This window comes from Pinus tabuliformis, chromosome 3_2 (genome assembly GCF_031772625.1).
Source record: "Pinus tabuliformis cultivar Carrire ecotype Pingquan chromosome 3_2, CPIR1, whole genome shotgun sequence".
In the NCBI taxonomy this organism is placed as follows: domain Eukaryota; kingdom Viridiplantae; phylum Streptophyta; class Pinopsida; order Pinales; family Pinaceae; genus Pinus; species Pinus tabuliformis.
This window is the reverse complement of record NC_142302.1, coordinates 139,260,654-139,284,667: the sequence shown is the minus strand read 5'-3', so window position 1 is coordinate 139,284,667 and position 24,014 is coordinate 139,260,654. Positions and strand designations below refer to the sequence as shown.

Genomic DNA, 24,014 nt, shown 5'->3' with positions numbered 1-24,014 from the left:
ATCTTGTGGCCATTTGCTTTTCTCGCTTTTTGAAAGTTGTTGAGTGACGATTTTGAAAGTTGTCTTTCTTGGTCTTTTGATCATTGTCACCAAGCTCTTTTTGCTGCTTTTTGGTCGTTAAGAGCATCTTGAAACACCTATTTTGTTGAGTTTTCACCCATTTTGAGTTGATAACTTGCAAAGTGTTTTTGTTGCCTATTTTTCGGTCTCAAAGTTTTCAATAGTATTTGGAGCACTTTTGAAAAGTTGTTTTTTGTTTTTGCTTTTAAAGAAAACTTCTTGAAAACTTGGTTTTTGCTTTCTTTTGCCTTGTTTTGATTTGGTTTCTTTTTGCAAGTGAAAGTGCATTTTGTTTGTCTTGAGATTTGCTTTTAGTGTTTGGACGAAAATGAGCATTAGCAACTTATATTCTATCTAAACATCTTAAGTGGCTAATTAGAAGCGATAAACAAGTTACTTTCATTCTTTGCTTTAGAGTAGTCTTAAGTTTTTTGCATCAGCATATACTCATTGCATTAGGATAGTTTGTGCATCTTTTAGGGCATCCATAGTTTTTGTTAGTTTTTGTGAGTGTGAAGCTTGTTAAAAGAAAAGAAAAGAGAAATTTATTGCTTTCTTAGAAGTTCCTTAGAACCTAGTAGAAATTTCTTTCATCGAAGAACAAAACAATTGCATTTGCATATAGTTTGGTTTTTATTAATTTATTTTGCATCGAAAAACACCACAAGTTTCATTTCCGTTTATCCCTTGACTTAAGAATAGCCCATTTAAAAACAAGCGCTAACTAAAATATACTAGAACTTTTTTATATTGTCAATTTAGACACACCAACAAGTTTTAGGATATTTAGGGCCTTGGATTAGGCGAGTGGAGAGAAAACTCTCCAAGGCCATTTTAAACTATCAAACATAGAAGTCTGAATAGCGAGTGCAAATCCAATAGCGTTAGGGAGACCAGGAAAGCTCCGGATCTGGGAGTTAAGCACGAGGGTTTTTGAAGATAAGGAAGAGAGATACCCCCTCTCCTACTTGTCAGATCTTACCTCAAGACTGTTCCGCCTAGCTTCTGACACGAGTTGGTAACCTTAGTTGCTTCTCCTAGGGATCTACACAGGTGGTTGCGGAGGGGAATCCTGTGGCACCTGAGGTCGACGTTGTATCACTCTCAGCAGTACTTTTGGAGGGCACCCTTGCGAAGCTTGGGGGCTTGCACCGGCACAAGCTGTTGTTTGGAGGTCAGCGTAACTTCCTCTGATACCTTCGCTGGTAGGCCTGGGCCGTCATTATCCCAGACTATCTTCGAAAGGCCCCTACTTCACTTTCTTGTATTTTGGTGTTCAATCCTCATCACTCGGAGCGGAAATACTTGAAAGTTGTTTGACTAGCTGATATCTTTTAGGGAATTTTTTTAGTGTGTGCTCTGTGCTCTTAGTTGGCCTAGCTTTCATTTTTTCTTGAGTCTTTAATTAGATCTTAATAAAAAATTCAAAGTGGCTGACCGATCACCTAGACGGTCTCGAAGACTTCGTGGTCTTTCACCACCAAGTTTAGAGCCTTCTCCTAGAAGGCGCAGAGGTAATACTGCCAGTGGTTTTCACCCAGTGGCAGCCGACGCATCAGGGATTGATCCTCCGCTTGGGGGCATTCGTGTACAAGACAGGCCTGGTACTACCACAAAGCCAAAGAGGAACACTCCAGTTCTCTCTCGAGTCTTCTTCCAGTCGGAAGATAACATTGAGGTAGAAGAACTCTCAGAGTCGTTAGCGGCTCCAAATTCTCCTCTGCCTCCTGATCATCCGGACGTAGTAGTATATGTTGGGACTCCGACACATAGACCTTCAAGTCCAGGTCACATCACACACATCCCTTCGATGACCACTGCTGGGAGCATGGCATCTACCGCGAGTGCTACAGGCACGCAGACTCCTATATCAGTACAAGGGGGAGGAACCATTTCCATCCCTTCTACATCTTTATTTGGGTCTACTGCTAGCACATCTTTGTTTGGGTCTACTTCCATTTCGTCGACGAGTGGAAGTTCCCAAGCGCATGCATCCAGTTCTGGATTCTTCCCGTTTGGCACCCAGTCACAGGGTATTCCGTCAATTCTGTTCAATGCCTCCACATCCATGATGAGTGGATCGGCTTCATTCCAGGGTTTTCCTTTTGGAAGTGGTCATATACCACATTCCAACCCGACGATAGGATCTATGCCTTTTTCTTCTATAAGTCAAGGCAGTAATCCCTTTCAAGGTTGGACTAACCTTGCGGTTAGTGGCATAGGAACTAGGAATCCGTTTTTTGGCCAACAAGGGAATACACCGTACTCCACAGTTAGTTCGTTTCGAAGTATTCCTCCTTTAGCTACCGCTTGGAATCCTTATCAAGGGTTATCGACTCCTTATAATGCTTTAGGAGGGAACTTCACTGGTTTTGAAGGTGTTTCGGCTAGAGTTGGTCAAACTCCGAGTTTTGCTAGGCCACAAGGATCACCTTTTGGTTCAGCGGATTCTGCTAGTTACTTCGGGCAACCTGGTGCTTTTCAAAATCCAGGCCAATCTTTTCAGAACTTTGGGAACTCCGCCCAATCTGGGTGGAATCCCCAAGGTCCTCCTAGGCTTCCTTTTCTGGCAACGTTGAATTTGCCAGATCTCACGAAATTAACAAATGATCCAATCAGATACAATCCGGCCTGGCCTCCGGTCCCAACCAAACTCCCTTCGGACATTCCAAAGTTCGAGGGGAAGGGTGGTGAAGACCCGGGCGACCATGTAACCACATTCCATTTGTGGTGCTCATCAAACTCCCTCATCGATGACTCGGTTAGGTTGAGACTTTTTCAACGCACCTTAACTAGCAATGTGGCCAAGTGGTATATAGAGTTGCCAGGGGGCAGCTTTACATCTTTCACCGATTTGGCTAACATTTTTCTAAACCATTTCCAGTTGCCCGTCCGTTATGATGCCGGAACTAAACTTCTGGCCAATTTCGTCAGGATACGGCAACTCACATCTCTGATCATATTCAGGAATGGAGACGGAGAAAGAGGCTCATTAAAGCTAAAATTCCGCCTGAATACTGTCTCGAATGGTTCTTGAAATCGTTACAACCTGATATTTCCAAGGATGTCTCTCTGTCCGGAGTCTATTCTGAAGAGCAAGCTATTTTTTGGGCCCAGCAGTTAGAATTGATTTACTCTCAGTCTGGGATTCTTCAGAAAATCTTGCCTGATGCTCCCGGGACTAAGGTTGATATAGCCAAATCGAAGCTAGGTCCTCATGCGGATGGTATCGTTGGATCAATAGACACCAATGCGGTGAACCTGTTGAGCCAATTGCAGCAGTTGTCTTTACAAACTGCTCCTACCAATCAGGTCACATCGTCTAGCACTCCACCTTCTCAACCTTCTTCCGTAAACGTCGTTCAGGCTTCTAACCCCAAAGGAAATCAAAATTCCGATGGGAAGAAGAAGGTACGAGGTAAAAAGAAGGATCAGGATGGGAAGGGTAATGCGAACAATCCCAGCAATGGTGTTGGTGAGGGTGGAAAGTAATCCAAAAAGAAAGTTAAGTTTCCATGCAAGTTATGCAATGGAGACCATTTGACTCATCTCTGCCCCAAAATTCAAGACGCTCAGCGCTTGTTAGTGCAGCAAGGGTCTTCTAGCTCTCAAGCTGTGTTAACCAACCCTTTTCCCCAAGGGCAGCAGTTGCTTGCTGGCGCGAACTCAAATCCTGGTACCTCTGCAGGGAGCAACCAAGAGGGGGACAATTCATCAAATATTTTCATGATGGGTTCTCACGTCAACGTGGCCACACGGTTGCGTGATTATAGTGACACTGAAACATCCAAGGACAAATCTGCTCCCGGAACTATCGACCCACTTTATATTGAGCGACCCTCTGTCGAGAATATACTTCGGATACCGAGAGGTTCCGCTAAACGCGCGACTATCAACCCTAATGCTAGGGCAACTCAGAATTACTCCATTGTGGAGGATCTGGCTCAGATTCCATGCGCTATGTCCGCTTTAGAGGTGCTCCAATCGTGTCAAACTCAACGAAGTGCTTTGCTTTCGGCGATAGGGGCAATTGATCCAAATGATTCTTTAGCTCTCAATTTTGATATGCGTAATGTCAACAAGAGACTTTCTCATCATATGGCTTTCCAGATAAAGTCTACTTACCGGAAAACCAATATTTTTCGGACGGTTATAGATGAGGGAGCTTCCACGTGTGTCATGTCTATGTCATGTTGGAAGGCAATTGGATCCCCTTCGGCTGTTCCTTCACCTACCCTCCTGACAGCATTTGATGGGCATTCTCATAGGCCGCACGGGATTATCCCGGCCTTTCCTATATGTGTTGGGGGAAAGACCATTAATATCGAAGTAGAAGTCGTCGATGCTAACCTAGACTACAATCTCCTTTTAGGACGAAACTGGATTTATGAAATGGAAGCCGTAGTTTCGACTCTGTTTCGCGTCCTTTGTTTTCCTCATGAAGGAAAAATTGTTAAGGTTGATCAATTGGATTATTCTCCAATTGATCCTCAGGCAACTTCGGATTCTACTGTTCCCTTAGTGGATAACCCCCGTCCGCCTACTGAGAATCTGGGAGTTGGGATGTATTCTTCATTGATGGGTACATTTGATTTTCCCTCTCCTATTGCTAGAATAGATACAATTTCATCCTCCAAGGAGCCTATATGGAAAGAGTTTGTTCGAACTCACTATTTTTCGGATCCTGGGACCTTACCTTCTTCCGCGACCACATCAGATGAAGGGAAGGTGGGTGGAATAGAATCTCCTATGTCTGTAGCAGAGCTTGGATATGAATTTATCAATAACTCTACAGACAACCATCTCGCTCCTTCTTTGGAAAAAGAGTTAGATGGTGATGTGGCTCATTCTCAGACCCTTGATTCCACTTCTGCTTTGGATTGCTTGGATATTGTTTTTCCATCTGACGAAGCGATATTCGAAGCAATGACGGCTGTAGATCGACCATTGGAAGATTTACATCATCGTTTATATTTCCGTCCTCCTTTGCATGAAGTCAAGTCTAGGTCCTCCAATTTGCCTACTAGCGATGTTTGTACAGTTCCTTTGGCTCCAACACAATTTTCTGCCGAAGGTAATATATTGATTGGTTCGATGACTATACCTATAAACATCTCTAGGAGCAAGCTGGCGGAGCCCCCTAACGGGCTCTACCTTAAGAAGTACTTTGCTTAAGTAGCAGCTAGGCAATGGCTTCTTTGTACATTTTGTATTTTTGTACATATCTCATAGGGAGTTTTTGATATCAACACTTTTTGATCTGCTGTGGCAGGTGTTGATGGATGACTTGGTCTATTTTGGATTCGCCGATGGTGCTAGTCGACACACTCAAAACCTCGCTTCTGCAGCTTGGGTGATCTACTATCCAACTGGTCAATTGATGGTGTCAAGGGGAGTATGCATTAGTCCCGCATCAAATAATATGGCTGAGTATACTGTTGTCATTAATTTACTATCCGAAGTTATTTCTTATGGAATCGATTCGTTGGTAGTCTATCTTGATTCACAACTGATAGTGTCACAATTGAATAACATTTATCGGGTTAGAGATCCATGTTTATATCGCCAATATTTAAGAGTGAGGGTGTTGCAAAAATCATTTACTTACATTAATTATTTGCACATTCCAAGATCTCATAATTGGTTAGCAGATTCTATCGCTAATCAAGCTTTAGACTGGCACATCATTCATTCATCACAATAAAATCAAGCATCAAAAAGTCGAAACTGTATATATATATCATAAAACATCCCGAGTGTACATAAGTGTGTCCAAAATAATATACAAAAATTGGGACTCAAATGCCCATAATCATGTCCAGTACATCTAATGCCCCGGCTCAAGATGAGCGGCTAAGTATGCGACTACTGCTTTGGCCACACGCCTAAGAGTCCGAACCCAGTCTCGTGGCATTCCAACCACATGACGCTGCATGTCTATAGGGAGATCCTCTACAGCCTCCATCGGTACTCGGTGAGTTAGTCTCACCAAGTGCCGCTGAACTATGTGTAGGAGTCGCTCTGTATCGGCAGTTGCCTCTTCGGCACCTCGGCCGTGACGTCCATGCCGTGGGAATCCATCTGGTCGTACTGGCCCAATATCTGGAATATGATCATTACATTAGTCATTTGAATCCCATCAAAAATATTTTTCAAAGTTCATTTTAATATTTGAAAAATCATAAAAATCATAAAACATTTGTTACCTATATTGCCCCATGTCGCGGCTGGTGGTAATGCTAGATCTGGATCTCCCCGGAAGTCCAAGCTGGCATAGGGGTAATCATCCACTGCGATGATCTGCTGCTCCCACCAGGAGAAGAAATCATCGTCAAAAGTTGTCCACGGTACGTCCCCGCCGCCTAGTCGTTTCATCAGATCAGCCCACCTGCCCATCCGTGGATCTCGCAGGCTACTGATCGGAACTGGTACTCTAGAGCGCAGCGTTGGGACCCTCTCAAAAAAGAAGGAGCACAGAATGGTCCCATACCCAAAGTTTTTGGTCTAGCCCTTTTTAATAGATGATAGCTAGCTCTTCAAGTTGGTGAGAAGAGGAGTACACCAATCAAATACTGTGGTGAGACAGTCTACCGCCAAGCTCATGGCAAGCCGTGAAGCCTGGTGTAAGGAAGCAAATCCATTCACTCTGGCTATAGTGAACAGGATGATCCTCAACGATAAACTCTCCACGTGCTTGATTGGAATTTGGCTTCCAATCTTTTCTGGATGACCCAGGCAATATATATGCACATAGTCCTCAATAGAGAGGCTACCTCGTGATCTGCCCGTGGAATGTACTACCTCTCCCCTCCGGGAAAGGCCTGTGATGAAATAGATATCCTCAATCTCTATCCTCAGTGGCATTTGATCAATCATGAATGAGTCATCCTCGATGCTCCAGTAGTGAATGAGCATTTCGAGCAAGCGAGTATTTGCCTTCATATTTGGCATTTTGAAGAACTTTAGCAAACCGCATCCTCTTAAGGCATCCAAGGCCTGTGGATCGTTCATAACCTCATCATCCACTGTGGCATGCTCCCTTTCCCTCCAAGTGACTAGCATCCTGAGGAAAAAACAAGTTTGGACCGTTAGTTTTTTGTTTTGAAGTTTAAACGGCGTATACGCGGGTCTGTTTCATACACAGTCGCGTCTAGGGCCTACGTATACGCAGGTTGCATATAGCCAACCCGCGTATATGCCGCGACAAAATTTTTGACATAAATTCAACGGTGAAACTTGAATTAAAATTCTTAAAACCAATCACAAATTAATACAAGATAAGTTTAAGGGTTACTTGGTGATTTTGGGAAGATTTGAACGGTCGAATTCGGCAAATGGCAAAGCTTGCTTCTTTTTCTCCACTCCTTGTGCTCTCAACTCAAACGGTAACAATGGTGAGTCAAAAAACTATTTTATAAGCTTTGAAAATGTCAAATTTTTTCAAAACTTGATTTTGTTTTGTCTCATGTAACTTTTAACTTGGGAGCTTGGAATGTCGAGAATGGTTTGATTTTTAGGACATTTTGGACGCTTTTTCGACAGTTTCGAGTCGGTTCCATGACTGCAGACCCGTCATGGCAGGTATCGTTTTCTCACTGGCATATAGGTTAGGGAAGCCATTTTTTCGTTGCATTATGCATACTAGCCTCCATTTGTCGATACACTTGCCCTAGGGTCAACCATCGTGTTAAGGTTCGTAAACCATCTTCAATTGCCGATTTTTTAAGTCATGGCACGATGGTAGAGCCATCCTTTTCATGGGCATCGTAGTTAGCACCCCACTGACATTTGTTGCCCATGCTGCTTCGATTTGAGTAGGCTCGGGAGTCCTCTGTAGTCCCGCCATGACTTATGCGATGGAGACTCGTTCCTCTTTGCTTCTTCGCTTCGTTCTGGCCTTATACCCTAGAGGCTCCTTCGTGTTGAGTTGTACTACTGCATTGCATTTTGACCATTTGCACCGTTTGGCCTTGAGCCGGCTTCACTTGGACTCGTGTTTAAGCCACTTTTTTTACCATGTCATCTGCAAAATCAAACTTGCAATCTCTTAGCTTCTGCAACTCGACACCCTATGACCCGTGGAAGGAACATACCTTTGAGTGCCTTTGACCAGTTTTTGCCTCCCTGCATTGAGCATAGGATTGTTCCAATCCCAAGAACTAGATCATCTACTTCACCAACACTCATTCTTTCCACTGTATTATAGCATTCTTTTATTCTTTTTCCAGCTTAAAGAAAAAGACAAAAAAATTATATATTCCAAAAAAGAGCGGGAACGGGACAATATTTCCATTTATTGTTGGCAGCTAGAGTTAGTCGTGTCGCCCTTGAACAAAGCACTCAAAACAAAGTCTCCTCCATTTGGGCGGGATTTAGTTTGACTTAGGTACGCCTCAACCGTGTTATTGGGTCAGTTCTCCTCCGATTGGTTATCTCTTCCAATCATATGGAGAGTTCGTTGGCGCCTCCTGCATGACGAACTTATACAAAGTCATCATATGCTGCCACATAGTCATCATTGAGTCGTGCTTTTGTTCAAGGGAAGTTAGCCTGAGTTGGCCTCTCTGCGGTGTCTCTTGCCTCATTTTTCAGTCGACGATCCCTGGTTGTCAGTGTCTTGTCTATCATCACATCAGTTATATTGGTCCTTTACTCATGTCGGTTTGAGAAGGTCTCCATTGACTTCTTGCTGGCGAGTCTCGTTCTTATCGACGACGACATCTTGCTCTGAGGACAGGCCTAGAGCCGCACCCTGGCCCTATTTTCATTATTGATAGGTCACCTTGTGCTCAGCATCGATCAGTATCATGGGTCTTTGACTGAGTGGTTTCCTTGTGTTCGACATCAGCTTACACTATCACACATTGGGATTCGTGCAGTGCCTTGGTTTCCATTTGACCCTATTGGTGGATACCACGCCTCTGTGTCAGCTTTTATTATTGGTTGGTTCAGAGGGTTTCTGTCGTGCGCTAGCCACATCTTGTGTACGCCGGAAACGTGCTTCAGTCGGGTTACTATATCTTTTTTCGTCCGATTCCTTCCACATTATTGGCCTGCGGGTTACACTCGCGCTAGATTGATGAAGGATGTCTTAATGCCTTCCTTCTAGCGGATCTTTCCCCATCGACTACGACTCATTGCTCTGGGGCAAAGGTCTAGAGTCCATTTCGCAGTACCTTGGGGTTTGCAGTCATTAGTGGCAGATCCTTCGCTATCGACAGTGGGAAACCATCATTGTCTCCTGATTGATAGATTCTTACAGGTGTTCGACTCCAGCTCATCTATTTGCACTTGTTAGATTGTACTGGGTACCTTGACTCTCATTATCATTATCGGTGAGTAGTCTCGTGTTTGTTAACGGTATACATCAATGACTAGTAATCAAACGATTTCTCACATGGTCGACTTCAGATCATTTATTCCCATTGTGTAGAAATGTACCACGGCAGTCGGTGAAGACCTCGGGTTGCATCAGCATTCATTGGTTCACTTGACAGTTGCTCCTGTTGCTGCTAGTTGATACCATTCCACCTTATATGTTGCAGTCATTCATGGCGACATTCTATATGCTGGCACCCGAGTTTGCAGTGTAGTACCATCTTATTCCATCATGTTCATTTGGTACTTTTGGGATCAGTCTTTGATATCAATGATCAACTTCATCTTTCAGCATCATTAACATTCTTATATGTGATATTCAGACATGTACTTGTTCGATCGTGATCAGATGATCCATTATGTATTTCCAGTCTTCTATACTTGTGTACTTAGTGGATCCGCTTGTACTTGATATGTGGACATGCTTTACTTTCTCTGAGCATGGGTATGCCCGCCTCAGACAGTGTTTCTTTCTGATCTCCTTTTATGGCTCGGCAAGTTGGAATCTAGTGAAGTCCTTCTCAGTTTTTGACAGGTTTCCTTTCCATGTACTTAATACATTTCAGCCATCATGTACCCCTTCTAACCTCATATATTAGGGGGCATCTGTTATAGCTCCAAATCCCACCCTTGATATTTGTGATGCTACACTTATGGCCTAAGGCAACCCCTCCTTCCAGACCTTGGCCAAATACTTAAAAAAACAATGTTTTACTCCCTATACGCGACATTGCCCTGAGCTAAACGCGTGTGTGCGCGGATCCGGGTATATCCAACCTGCGTATATGTCTTAAAACACTTCAAAAAATTAAATCTCCTTAATTTCGAGCGGAGATCACGGTTTTTACCTGTTGATTACCTATTAGTGCCCGTGGCTCAACTGTTCCCAACGAATTCCCAACTAAAAAACTACTTTGGAAGAAGTATAAAAAGGCTTCAATGAGAAGGCCTAAAGAGGAGAAAATAGAGAGAAAATTACTCTGCTGAGATTATCCCTGATCAGGTCTGAAGATCTTTGTGCTTCCAGCACTTCCCCCATTACAGGAAACCCTTGTTCCCTTGAGTTATGATGTCATTTCACTAGTTGAGATATCTTTGTATGAGTCATGGAAGGAGCCTTTTGAAGACTTGGGATTGGACGAATCCGGAGGATGGTTCCGCTTGGAGCCAGCAAGAGGAAGATTCAGGTGATATCATTCCTTGCTTTGTTTTAGTTATCTGCAATAAAGAAACATTTGTCTTGTTCCCGAAATCAATCTTCTTCATGCATATGATGTTAATGTTATGGTTTACGTATGAATAATTGTTTCAATTGTATAACTAACTACCTTTCAATATGTTATGAAGTTGATTTCTATATGATACTTGGTCCATATATTGCTATGCTTCTTTGAATTGATTGTTTTGCAGGTCTAAGGATCGAAAGGAACTCCAAGAAGTTTTGGACCCTGGCTAGATCTACTAGAACGAAGGACCCCCAGGTGCACCTCTCTTCGCGTAGTTTGCTTATTTAAGTATCATGGTTGTGTGGAATGCTTGTTTTTTACTGTAGATAACCCCCGCTTTGCTAGGGTGTTGACCCAAAACCCTAAGGGACTTTGTCCCTCAACAACTACCCTGAAAGATTACACTGAATAGAATGCAAAAATAACATATTTGGATTCTAGAAGCCCCAAATTGTACCAATATAACTAAGTATATCATATGATCGTACATCAAAATCACCAGAGACCATGTCGCAAAGTTATTAACCAAAACGAAACCTAAAATCCTATGACATAATATGTAAATATATATCAGCCCAGGATTAGCAGCCAACCTTAGGTCTTAGTCTCATTACGCCTGATAACCCTAATAGACTACTACACAAATTTCATCAGAAAAATCAAGGAAAAACAAGTGAAAAATGAAAGTGAAAGGGCTTTATTTGCCTTTTATAAAGAAGGCCCATGAGTTGACCTATCAAACCTTGACAAACCAAGACCATGAAGTCTCACTGAGTGAAATTGACAATTCCTACTACCTAGTCAACAAGGTTGACTACTATTACTATGGCTAAAAAACATAATTGAATTTTCAAACATACATGAAACCAACCAATAATAAGAAGTTCCATGTATATCCTCCTTTTGAATATTATCATGTTTTTTCCATGTGGTACAAGTGACTTGAATAACAAATATTTCTCAACTTGTTTCTGATATGCTGAGATGGCTGACAACAAACCATGGGTGTAGAATTTCTTGTATAATAACTAACCTAACTGAACCGAACAACTATTGCATAAGTTTCTAATATGCGGGATGGTTGAAAACAAACCATGGATGTAGAAGTTCTTGTATCATAACTTACCTAACTAAAATGGACAATTATTGCATAATATGCTTACAGGATAAGTTTGGTTGTGAATGATTCTCAAAAGATCAAATTGAGGTATACTTTCTAATTTTTGGGAAGAAAATATATTGGAAACTAGAATTTTGCTAAAAGCCAGAATTTAGAAGAACAATCATCAAACAATGTAGCTCTTTATATAGAAGAAAGGGAATGAATTCCATACGGCTCTAAGGTTGAACGAATAGAAAAGAAGTATTTTTGAAGAATTAAAAAAATCAATTGTTCAGCACAAAGAAGTTTTGATGCTATTGTTGTCACCCCTATGAGGTGGCTTCTGAAATCAAAATTGGTTAAATCATCGATGGGGGGAAATATCAAAGCCAAGTACTCAGGTGGAAGGAATGGAGACGCAAGATGGGACCCATCGGGCTCTTAACTGCGCAACAAAGCAAGGCAGATAAAAGGATTTACGTAGGCACGATGATCGATTAAAGGTCAGAGGGTTTTCAGGCGGATCGTTGTCCATCTCCAATTGACCGCCCCCTAGGATCAGAACAGAGGGTTAACCTGCACAGAAGATAACCGAATCGAACCCCCTAGAGTTGAAAAGTAAGATCTTGATCTGACAGTCCAGATCTATCCCGGCGGGTTGAGTGTGGGATCCACCCATCTGCCAGCTGACCCGCCGGAGGGTGGTGGTGACCACACGCCAAGCGGGCCAACCCGCTGGCACCTTTTTCCAGAAAGCATGATTTTAACAGTAACCCAATGGTCCCGCTCCTGTCCACCTGTTTCCCGCCCTCATCCAATGTCGTTGTGCTATGTGTCCCCCCTATGACGCCACCCCGCATCATCCGATTGTTGCCCCTCCCACTATAAAATCACCTTTTCCCGCCTCATAGTTCCAAAATTCGCTCTCCAGTTCCTGGCACACTCTCTCCTGTCAGTTGCCTGCACAGGACCCGTTCGAGCGCCCAGACCATCCAGGGTCTTGCTCCCAACGTCGTTTTCAACCACATCTACGGCAACCAAGTAACCTGTTACCCTCAACCATCTCCAGTATTGTGGCAGCGATGCGAACAATTCGTCAATCCTCCTGTGCTCCAAATCATTGAGCCCTCGACACAACCTCCACCACCAGCCTATCATGATTGAAGATATTTCTGATCGTGTCGACTGTGACACTTTACTTTTCATCTCTTATGTAAATATTTTGTTTTAGTCAGTCCATTAGTATTCGATTAGTATAGCTAGGCCACAGAGCACACTAAGGTTTTGACATGATTATTCACTGTCATGAAATCAAGAAGGAATATTTTTTGTGACAGGTTCTCCCTTTGAGGCCCTATAAGAACAGTTTTATGATATTAAACAAGGGTTCAAAATTTTGAAGTCTTTTGTTTCCAAAAAGAGAAGTGCTTTGGACTTTTGATAAATGTATGCTCCACGGAAGATTAATACAAAGTTTTTAGCGATTCCAACTCATTTGAGTTTGCAGTATGTATTATTTTCTATGTGTTTCCATGTGTGTTCAATATTCTTCTCAAACTACATGTAATAGTAGCAGTTGGACGTGTTTTCATGAATTTATGGATTCGTTTAAATCAAGTGTTGATGAATGACGCTTGTATTGATATGAAAACTAGAACCTTAAACAGGCTCCATGTCTCTTTGCATCCCATCAACATCTCCACCTATTCCATTTCGTTCTGAATTTTGATGCATCGGATTCTTAGAATTTAAGCCCAATGTATCAAATTTCTCTTCTACTTAGCTCTCCTATCATATGTACTAAAATGACTGATAAGCTACGGATTCAAATAATGTTGGCCACTATGAATCTAAGATTGACACTTTTGTGAGTAATCATTTACATCAGATTGTTGCATTTCCTCTCTTATGGAAGGTTTTGAATCAATTCTCTTCTAAACTATATTGAAAATTGAGTGTGCTATGAATTTCTAGTCAACCATAAAAACACTCATCAAGATGTCCTAGGCACTGGTCTCTCATGAACCTTGGGGTTGTCTCTATGAGCTACAACATCTTCTGGCGCCATTGCCGAGGACCGAGTCAGAATATTTTCCATGGGTACGACATTTGTACACCCTTTGGTAAGGTGAGCAAAATGGGGTGTGGGTTGAAGATCTCTCACTTTGGCGACTCCACTGTCTAAATTTTAGTTTGATCACCCTGGCTTTCAAAAGGCCACATACTCGCTCAAATACCTCACAACAAAGAACTCCTCTTGTGATCGACCCGGAAAGAATAATATGTAGGAGGATTTGGAAGGAAAGAACCCCAGCCACTCTTGTTCTTGTGACCTCCTTTCTAGAAGCATCCTCTTCTGGCTCAAGGAAAGTTGTGATAAATTGTCCTGATTTTCCCTCCAGGGTGCTGGAATATCCTCGAGAAAGCGGTCTACTGTTCAACACATCCCTCTCAAGAGTCAAAGACAAAGAAGCCTCCATCAGTGTGCCTTCTTTCTCATTTCACCCCTCCCCTGAAACAAAAGAGGTCAAAGACAACCTTGAGAACAGTCCCACGAAAAGTGTGAATAGCCTCCCAACTCAAATCCAGTTAGTTGTTGCTCAAATAACCCCTCTACGAGGACCTGTAACAAACCTATTAGCACCTCCTTTGCTCCATATGGTTGTCCCAGGCTTCCTCTTAAACAAATATGCCCATTGGACTTGCCTCAACCCTTGAAGGGTATGCCACAAGACTATCTCAAGCTCTTGCCAAGATTCACAGGAGAAGATGACATTTCAGCACAGAGGCATATAGAAGCTTTCTATGCCTTTGCAGAAAACCTAAATGTTGAACACCTAGATGTAGTGCTGAGACTTTTTGTCCAATCTCTGGATCGGGAGGCTAGGAAATGGTTCAAATCTCTACCAGATGCTTCAATTACCACCTAGGAAGAGATGGAAAATTATTTCATGCAAAAATTGGGGGAGAAGAGAGACCATGGGTACATCCTCAATGAATTAAATGCCATGAAGAAGAAAACACAATGAAAACATGTCAAAGTTCATAAAAAGGTTCAATAAATTGTATAATAGTCTCCCTGTTGAAATCAAGCCTCCACAGGCAGCTGCCAAAGTAGTCTTTGTTGGGGCTTTTGAACCAGAGTTTGGTTTCACACTTAGGGAGAGGAATTCTCGTAATTTGAACCAGATTCAAATAGATGCTTTAGAGGTTGAAGCAAACTTTACCTCTACTAGAAGGTCGAGATGCAGAATTGATCATGGAGAAAGGATGAGAGGAAAAGAAGCCAATTGCGCAAGCCAAGGAAAGGAAACCCAAGAGCAGAAACTTGAGGAAGTGAATAAATTGATAAGAAACCTGTGTAACAAGCTCGTGAAGCTAGAGCTAGAAAATAAGAATCCTCCTCGACAAAACTCACAAGCCCCTAATCAAGGTTTCAATCCTCAGTACAGGAGACCTCCTTTGCAAATTTTGTAGACGGAGAAAAAAGACTCAAAGAGCAACAAGACCACATTCAGCCTACATTGTACCTAGAGGATGATCCAGAAGAACAGGCACAAGAAACCATTGAGGTTCAAGAAAATCTATTCTCTTCTTTTTCAGATGAGGAATATGAAGCTGAAGTACATGAGGAAAGAGGGGATGATTTAGATGCACCACTGGATGATGGTGAGATTGATGATTATTGTAGGCAGTTTGTTGACTTCATGAAGGCACAGCTGCACAGGAAATATGAACTCATATCTTCTAGAAAGAGATCTAGAATGCAGGACCAAAATGAAGACCCCTCTCCCCAAAATTCTCCTAAAGCAAAAAAGGGAAAGAAGCCTTTAGACTCAGTCTTACCCAAAAAGGAGTCCTCAAATCCAATCTCCCATAAGGTTGAAGCTTCTAAAGGAGAAAAATCACCCAAACCAGATTGTGATAAGGAAAAAGAGCTTGTTGAGGTTATCATAGCTAAAAAGAGCCTTGTTGTCTTTAATCTCCAAAAAGAACTAGAGAAGGTCAAAATCTTTGTCCTGCTGACTAAATTGTTAAAGCAACCCAATTATAAAGCTCAAGTATCTCAGTTCATGTGTCCATCCACCACAGTCCCCTTGCATGATAGTTTGAATCTCCAAGAAGAAAGGCCTATGGTTGTATTTGGACCCCACGTTGAAGAACAAGACTCTTCCACCGCCCCTTTTTATGTTACCTTGGTAGTACATGACTTTTTGCCATATCACTGCATGCTAGACTCAGGCACTTCTCACAACTTGATGCCTTTATCTATCATGGAGCAATTGGGGCTGCAAATAACCAAACCATACAAAGATTTGTATTCCTTTGACTCCAAAAGAGTAAAGTGTCTAGGGATGATTAAAGATTTGGTGGTGAATTTGGCTCAGATTCCTGTAAAAAGTGTAGTGATGGATATTGTAGTGGTTGACATCCCTGCAAGGTTTGGTATGCTCTTGTCCAGGTCATGGGGGTCCAAGATTGGAGGGTCCATTAAATTGGATTTGACTTATGCTACCATCTCAGCATTCGGTGGAGAAGAAAGACAACTATATAGAGAATCAAGGTTTGTTAAGACAATTACCAGAGCTAATTGTTCGAATAATGCCCCTGTGTATGGTAAAGAAAGAGAGTTCTCTTGCTTCTTGTTAGAGGAAGATGATCTGATCCTGGAAGAGACACAGGTGTAGCCTTCTGTCCAACTAGACCAACAGTTACTAGAATTTGATAAGGTTTGGAAGTTATACTTTGATGGTGCTTATTCCAAGGAAGGAAATGGGGCAAGTGTGATGTTGATATCCCTAGAAAGCAGTTTGATCCCTCTCATTGGAATTTGAAGCCACTAATAACGTTGTTGAGTATGAAGCTTTACTCTTGGGCCTGCAAGCTACAAAAAATCTTAACATTGAGTGCTTGGTTGTGTTTGGAGATTCAGAGCTAGTAGTGAAACAAATCAGAAATCAATGCCAAACCAAGCATTTGAGACTGAAGGCTTACCATAATGAGGTCTGGGATCTGATTGATAATTTTTTCTTAGCCTTCAACATTCAATTCTTGCCCAGAGAAAGAAATTGAATGGCTGACTCCTTGGCCATAGCTGCCAGCAATTTTAAACCACCTCAAAATCCACTTCTCAAGTATGAGGTTGAAGTCAGATATAGGCCATCAGTACCAGATAATGTCAGACATTGGCAGGTGTTTGAAGATGAGGAGCAGATTAAAATCTTCATGGAAGTTATTGTGGAATTCTCAAATTTAGTAATTGACCAAGGGGATGAGAAGATGATAGATGAACAGCAGGCTGGTTGGGAAGAAACCATTGCGGGGCACAAGATTTTACAGCTGAAGGGTAACACTATTCCCGGGGTTTGGTTCCCTTGGAAAGATTGTTCAACTCAAACGATGTAGCTACCAAACCAACCGAACAAGAAATTGAAGAACAGGTGGAGGATTGCAACATTGGTTCAAAAAAGGATCCCCGGATAATCAAGCTGGCAAAAGGAATTTCCCACAAGTACAAGCAAAGGTATCTGAACCTTTTTAGAGATTATAAGGATGTGTTTGCTTGGTCGTATGATGATTTAAAAACATTTGATACTAATATTATTCAGCATAAGATTCCTTTGAAGAGTGGGGTGAAACCATACAAGCAGAAACTTAGGTAGATCAATCCTCTTCTACTCCCATCCATTGAGAAGGAGGTAAGGAAATTACTCCAGGCCAAAATCATTGTGCCTCTGAGATATTCAGATTGGGTGGCAAATCTGGTTCCTGTTAGGAAAAAGAATGGAGAGATAAGGTTGTGTGTGGACTTCAGGAATCTTAACAAAGCCTCATTAAAAGACAATTACCCGTTGCCTAAAATGGATTACATCTTACAAAAGGTAGTGGGGTCAGCTCAGATGTCTATGATGGATGGATTTTCTGGATATAATCAGGTGGTTGTGCATCCTGAAGATCAAAAGAAAATTGCGTTCACCACGCCCTGAGAGACCTTCATGTATGCCAGAATGCCATTTGGTCTCATAAATGTAGGAGCCACATTTCAAAGAACAATGGATATAGTATTTGTGGGAGAACAGCACAAGTTTGTAGTAATTTACCTGGATGACATTACTGTCTTCTCAAAAACAGATGAGGAGTGCATTGAACACCTACGACTCACTTCTGAGAAACACAGAAAGTATGGCTTGTCCCTGAATCCTAAAAATTCTCAGTTTGCTCTAAGTGAAGGAAAGTTAATAGGGCACATAGTAGCAAAAGAGGGGGTGAAGATTGATCCCAAGAGGGTGGAAGCCATAAACAACATTCCCCTACCAAGGAATAAGAAAGAGGTTCAGGTTTTTCTAAGCAGAATTAACTTCTTGAGGAGATTCATACCCAACTATGCCGATATAGTAAAAGAGATTACAGAAATGTTGAAGAAGGACAATGAGGTAAAATGAAATTCAGAGTCTCGAGAATCCTTCTCCAAAATTAAAAGGGCTTTCGCAGAAGCTCATGTGCTGGTTAACCCAGATTATTCGAAACCATTTTACATATTTTCTTTTGCTTCTCCTCATACAGTGGTTGTTGTCTTATTGCAGAAAAATATTGGAGGACATGAGCAACCAATAGCCTTCTTTAGTCAAGTGTTGCGAGAATTTGAGCTAAAGTATAACATCCTAGAGAAGCAGGCTTATGCCTTAATCAAAGCCCTAAAGGCTTTCAGAATCTATGTTCTGCAATCCAACATAATTGCTTATGTTCCTACAACAGTCATGAAAGACATTCTAGTACAAGGAGATAGTGATGGAAAAAGAAGCAAATGGATTGCTAAAATCCAGGAGTACGACATGGATATCAAGCCCACTAAGCTCATCAAAGGGTAGGGGCTAGCTAAAATTCTAGCATAAACAAATTGCCGAGCATTGGGCATAAACTTGTTGACTGAAAGAGATGGAGAAGGTGGAAACATGGGGCAACAGCAAGAGATCAAAACAATAGTCTAGAAAGTCCAGATGAAGTATATTGTGTCTTGTCGGTATAAAGACATCATTCACTATCTACTCTTTCTAAGGTGCCTAGTGAACTTTGATAAGGTGAATTATAGGCTTTGAGACTACAAGCCCAAAAATTTGTTATATCAAATGGCCAATTATACTAGAAGGACTCTGTTGGGATTTTGCTTTTATGTTTGGTTGAGGAGGAAATTCACAAGGTGATGGATTAATTCCACGGTTGCATCTGTGGAGGACATTATAGTTGGAGGGATACATCACACAAAATCCTCAAAGCAGGTTTTTACTAGCCAAAACTATTTGGAGAGATTCATGCTTATGTTCGGGCCTGTGAGAAGTGTCAAATGTTTGCCGAGAAACAAAAACTAGCACCCTTTACTCTAATCCTTGTTTTTGTTGAAGAACCCTTTAGGCAATGGGGGTTAGACTGCATTGGAGAAATACACCCACCCTCCAACGGCCAACACAGATGAATACTTACAGCTACTAACTACTTCACTAAGTGGGTGGAAGCAACCCCTAGTAGGAGTGCAACTAATGTTGTAATCATTAAATTCTTGGAGGAAAACATCCTTGCCAGGTTTGGTTGCCCCAAAAAGATTGTGACCGACAATGCTCAGGTGTTTAAGTCAGCAAAATTCATCGATTTTTGTCAGAAGTACAACATCGAGGTAGGTCACTCCACCACCTATTACCCACAGGGAAATGAATTAGCTGAGTCTTCAAATAAAACTTTAGTAAGGATCTTGAAGAAAACGATAGCAGAAAACCAGAGAAATTGGGACTCACAGCTGAAATTTTCCTTATGGGCCAACAGGGTTACCACTAAGAGATCCACCAAGAAATCTCCTTTTGAGTTGGTTTATGGAAGGGCCGCAATTTTCCCCATCTGGCTTGCTATGCCTGTTGCCAAAATCTTACAAGACATTGATGAAGAGCCTAACACTTTGACCAAAAGGATAAATCAGCTAGTAGAACTTCAAGAGAGTAGAGAGAAGGTGAATCATAAATTGATCAGTTATCAAGAAAAAATGAAGTCCTTGTTTGATAGTAAGGCAAAAGACAGACATCTTCAACCCAGGGATTTAGATTTAAGATGGGATGTCAGGAGGGAAGACAAAGGAAGCATGGAAAATTTTGACCCGCTATGGTTCGGGCCTTTTAGGATCACAGAAGAAAAGGGGAACAATACTTTCCTACTGGAAAACTTAGAAGGTGAAGTGCTTGAGCTGTTGGTCAATGGGCAGTTTCTCAAGTTTTACTTTCAGCACTAAAGGTACCACCCTCACTCATTGTAAATATCGGTGAGCTATCTGTAAATAACCAATGCTGCTTTGATTTTTCTATTATTTCTTTTTGTTTGAGCAAAGTTTATAATCAAATGACTCCATGCCCAAGGAGTAAGGCGCTAACTTGCAGGTTCTCAGTGCATTGCATCCAATACACTGTCCCTAGTATGTTGTCACCCCTATGAGGTTTTCAAAGGAAATGAAGAGCCATTAGTATGGCTTCTAAAATCAAAATTGGTTGAATCATAGATGGGGGGAAATATCAAAGCCGAGTACTCAGGTGGAAGGACCAGAGACGCAAGATGGTACCCATCAGGCTCTTAACCGCGCAGTAAAGCAAGGCGGATAAAAGGATTTACGCAGGCGTGATGATCAATTAAAGGTCAAACGGTTTTTAGGCGGATCGTCGTCCATCTCCAGCCCACTGCCCCCTAAATCAAATCGGAGGGTTAACCTGCGCAGAAGATAACCAAATCAAACCCCCCACAGTTGAAAAGTTAGATCTTGATCTAACGGTCCAGATCTATCTCGGGGGATTGAGAGCGAGCTCCACCCATCTGCCAACCGACTTGCCAGAGGGTGGTGGGGACCACACGCCAAGCAAGCCAACCCGCTTGCACCTTTTTCAAGCAAGCATGATTTTAACGATAACCCAGTGGCCCCACTCCTGTCCACATGTTTCCCACCCTCGTCCAATCCCTATGACGCCACCCCGCGTCATCTGACCATTGCCCCTCCCACTATAAAATCACCTTTTCCCACCTCATAGTTCCGAAATCCACTCTCCAGTTCCCGACACACTCTCTCCCATTAGTTGCCTGCACAGGACCCTGTTCGAGCGCCCAGACCATCCAGGGACCTGCTCCCGATGTCGTTTTCAACCACATCTACGACAACCAGGTAACCTGTTACCCTCGGCCATCTCCATTATTGTGGCAGCGATGCAAACAATTCGTTAATCCTCCTGTGCTCCAAATCATTGAGCCCTCGACGCAGCCTCCACCACCGACCTATCATGATTGAAGATATTTTTGATCATGTCAACTACGACATTTTACTTTTCATGTCTTATGTAAATATTTTGTTTTAGTCAGTCTGTTAGTATTTGGTCAGTACAGTTGTGCCACGAAGCACGCTAAGGTTTTGACATGATTATTCACTGTAATGAAATCAAGAAGGAATATTTTTTGTAATGGGTTCTCCCTCTAAGGCCCTATAAGAACAATTTTATGATACTGAACAAGGGTTCATAATTTTGAAGTCTTTTGTTTCCAAAAAGAGAAGTGTTGTGAACTTTTGATAAATGTATGCTCCATGGAAGATTAATACAAAGTTTTTGGCGATTCCAACTCATTTGAGTTTGCAGTATGTATTATTTTCTATGTGTTTCCATATGTGTTCAATATTCTTCTCAGACTGCATGTAATAGTAGTTGTTGGACGTGTTTTCATGAATTTATGGATTCATTTAAATCAAGTGTTGATGAATGATGCCTATATTGATATGAAAACTAGATCCTTAAACGCACTCCATGTATCTTTGCATCCCATCAACATCTCCGCCTATTCCATTTCATTCTGAATTTTGATGCATCAAATTCTTAGAATTTATGCCCATTGTATCGAATTTCTCTTCTACTTAGCTCTCCTATCATATATACTAAAATGACTGATAAGCTACGGATTCAAATAATGTTGGCCACCGTGAATCTAAGATTGACACTTCTGTGAGTAATCATTTACATCAGATTGTTGCATTTCCTCTCTTATGAAAGGTTTTGAATCAATTCTCTTCTAAACTATATTGAAAATTGAGTGTGCTATGAATTTCTAGTCAACCATAAAAACACTCATCAAGATGTCCTAGGCACTAGTCTCTCATCAACCCAGGGGCTGTCTCTAGGAACTACAACAGCTATATAGTTCAAAAATCATAAAACTATATAAAACCTTGATGAAAAAGGCTTTGAAAAACAACAACACCGTGAATTTAAGGAATGGCTATGTTTCGGGGCTTTTTCGGCAGTGTTGTCAAACATAACTTGTAGGAGAAACATAGATGTTGGAAGGCACCTTCAACACAGAGAACCATTCTTATCAGAATTAAGCATGCATTGCAAGAGCTAATATGCTTTGCAGGATCTTATCCGGATATATTTGAGAACAATGTTACCCTTTGTCAAGTGGATATTTTATAAATTTTTGAAGATGTTGGATCTTGCATAAGATTGTTTAGCGGAGTGTAACCACAACTCACGTGGCAACCATATCGTACTAACCACTAGAGCAAAAGTCATAAATCAGAATTTCAGTGACGCTGGAAAGTAAGCTGCTAGTGTTCAGCATGTCATTGAGGCATTTGTTTACCGAATCTATTATTCTTGAGACATTCAATACGTATTGGCATCCATTCATGAATACAAGAAGTTAAAGCTACAAAGGTACACTGTTACTATCCAGATATTTAAGCACTAGAAATTAGGAGCATGTTATCCATTATATTCATCTGAATTTTCCAGTCTGAAAAGGCAGTGGAGTGCGGAACAATCCATTTGCAGGAAATCTCGCCAAACAACAAGCTGAGCTACCTTGGTACCCAAAGTAGTTCAAAGAGCATGCAAAAATTCCACGTTCTATTCAGTACTGACATGCCAATTAAAAAGAGGGATTGACTATCAGAACCCAGAAAAGTGCTGCACCTTTAAGCCTAAGTTGAGTGGAACTTTTAGCTGTGCAATGAGGCCTTTTTAAGCAATAAATGTTGCACTGACAAACCAGTTTCGCAGCAGATCGATAGAACTGAAACTCAGTATGAAATTTCCAATATACATACAAATTTGACTGTGTGAATACAGCAGAGCGTTTAGTATGGGCATTGATGTATGGCAAGTTTACACTCGCATACACACAGAAAAACACCCACAATTTCTGTCCTGTAAGCATTCGACCTAAGTAGTGGTACTATTAAAGGTTAATAATAATGGTACCACTAAAACCCACTTTAGGAAAAAAACGCATTTCCTTGGTAATAAAGACTTTAAAGCGGAAAAAATGACGACTTTACTGGAATAACCTGAATAAAGGATATGCAATGGCAGGAATAATCAAAACAAATCAAACCGTTCACAGAAAAGTACTGTACCTCGCCTGCAAAAGTGAGAGGAGTGTAGCCCAGCTCTGAAACCAAATAGTTTCAGGTACAGAACAGCACCAGACAAACTGCTTCTCAAAGCTCAGAGCAAACAAGAAATGAAATGGTCTACAACAGGCAGCTTGACGACGGTACAATAAAATGTTGAAACTCGATATCCAGACGGCGGCAGCCGAGCGTCACGAGAAAAAGGCAGTAAGTTTAAACAACCATAGAGAATATAGATGATGTAGGTACGAAAAAGAAGGTTTGGACCGGCGAGTTTGTGGTGGAAACTCCAACTTCCATGGCATTAACAACTAAATAAACAACAAATAGGATGATTGCTATGATATATTATTCAATTAAACTTATTTTTAAGAATTGAAGTTTGATATTAGTCAAAATTGACCTTGAAAATGGGCCGTTTATTAGTTAGTCTAATGGATAGTAGATATAGGTCGTGGTCAAACCGAGAGACATGGTCGTGGTCATAATGTGTCGTCTAAATCGCGGATATTTTTGCTGGTAAAAGGTTGGTTTTTTCTAATTTTTTTGGTTTAAAAAAAAAATATTGTCCTAGCCGTTAAGTTGTGAAATTTGGGGTGTTTTAAAGGTTTTTGATGATGTTGATCCATTTTACTGTTAAAATCATGATTAAAATATTAAAAGATTAAGATTTTGCAGTCCAAAAATTGTCGTATTCCAGCAAAATTGTTGCCTTTGTAAACAACGACGAACTTATAATAATTTATTATGCATCTTAAGTTGAATTTGATCAACACAACTACGATGCAAGAGCACGCGATGTGCATGACTTGACGGCTAATCG

The 24,014-nt window shown here is 41.4% G+C and overlaps 1 protein-coding gene across 3 annotated transcripts in view; it reads right to left on the bottom strand.

The window, feature by feature from the left end:
- Positions 1 to 23,473, bottom strand: part of LOC149180211 (polypyrimidine tract-binding protein homolog 3-like) — a 91,580-nt gene extending 68,107 nt beyond the window's left edge. For 2 of the 3 annotated variants that reach the window (XM_089415967.1, XM_089415966.1), the window contains exon 1: positions 23,195 to 23,473. The gene's annotated coding sequence lies outside the window, so the exon portion shown is untranslated. The remainder of the gene's footprint in view (positions 1 to 23,194) is intronic. The other variant, XM_089415965.1, reaches the window with a different exon arrangement.
- Positions 23,474 to 24,014: the final 541 nt, after the last annotated feature.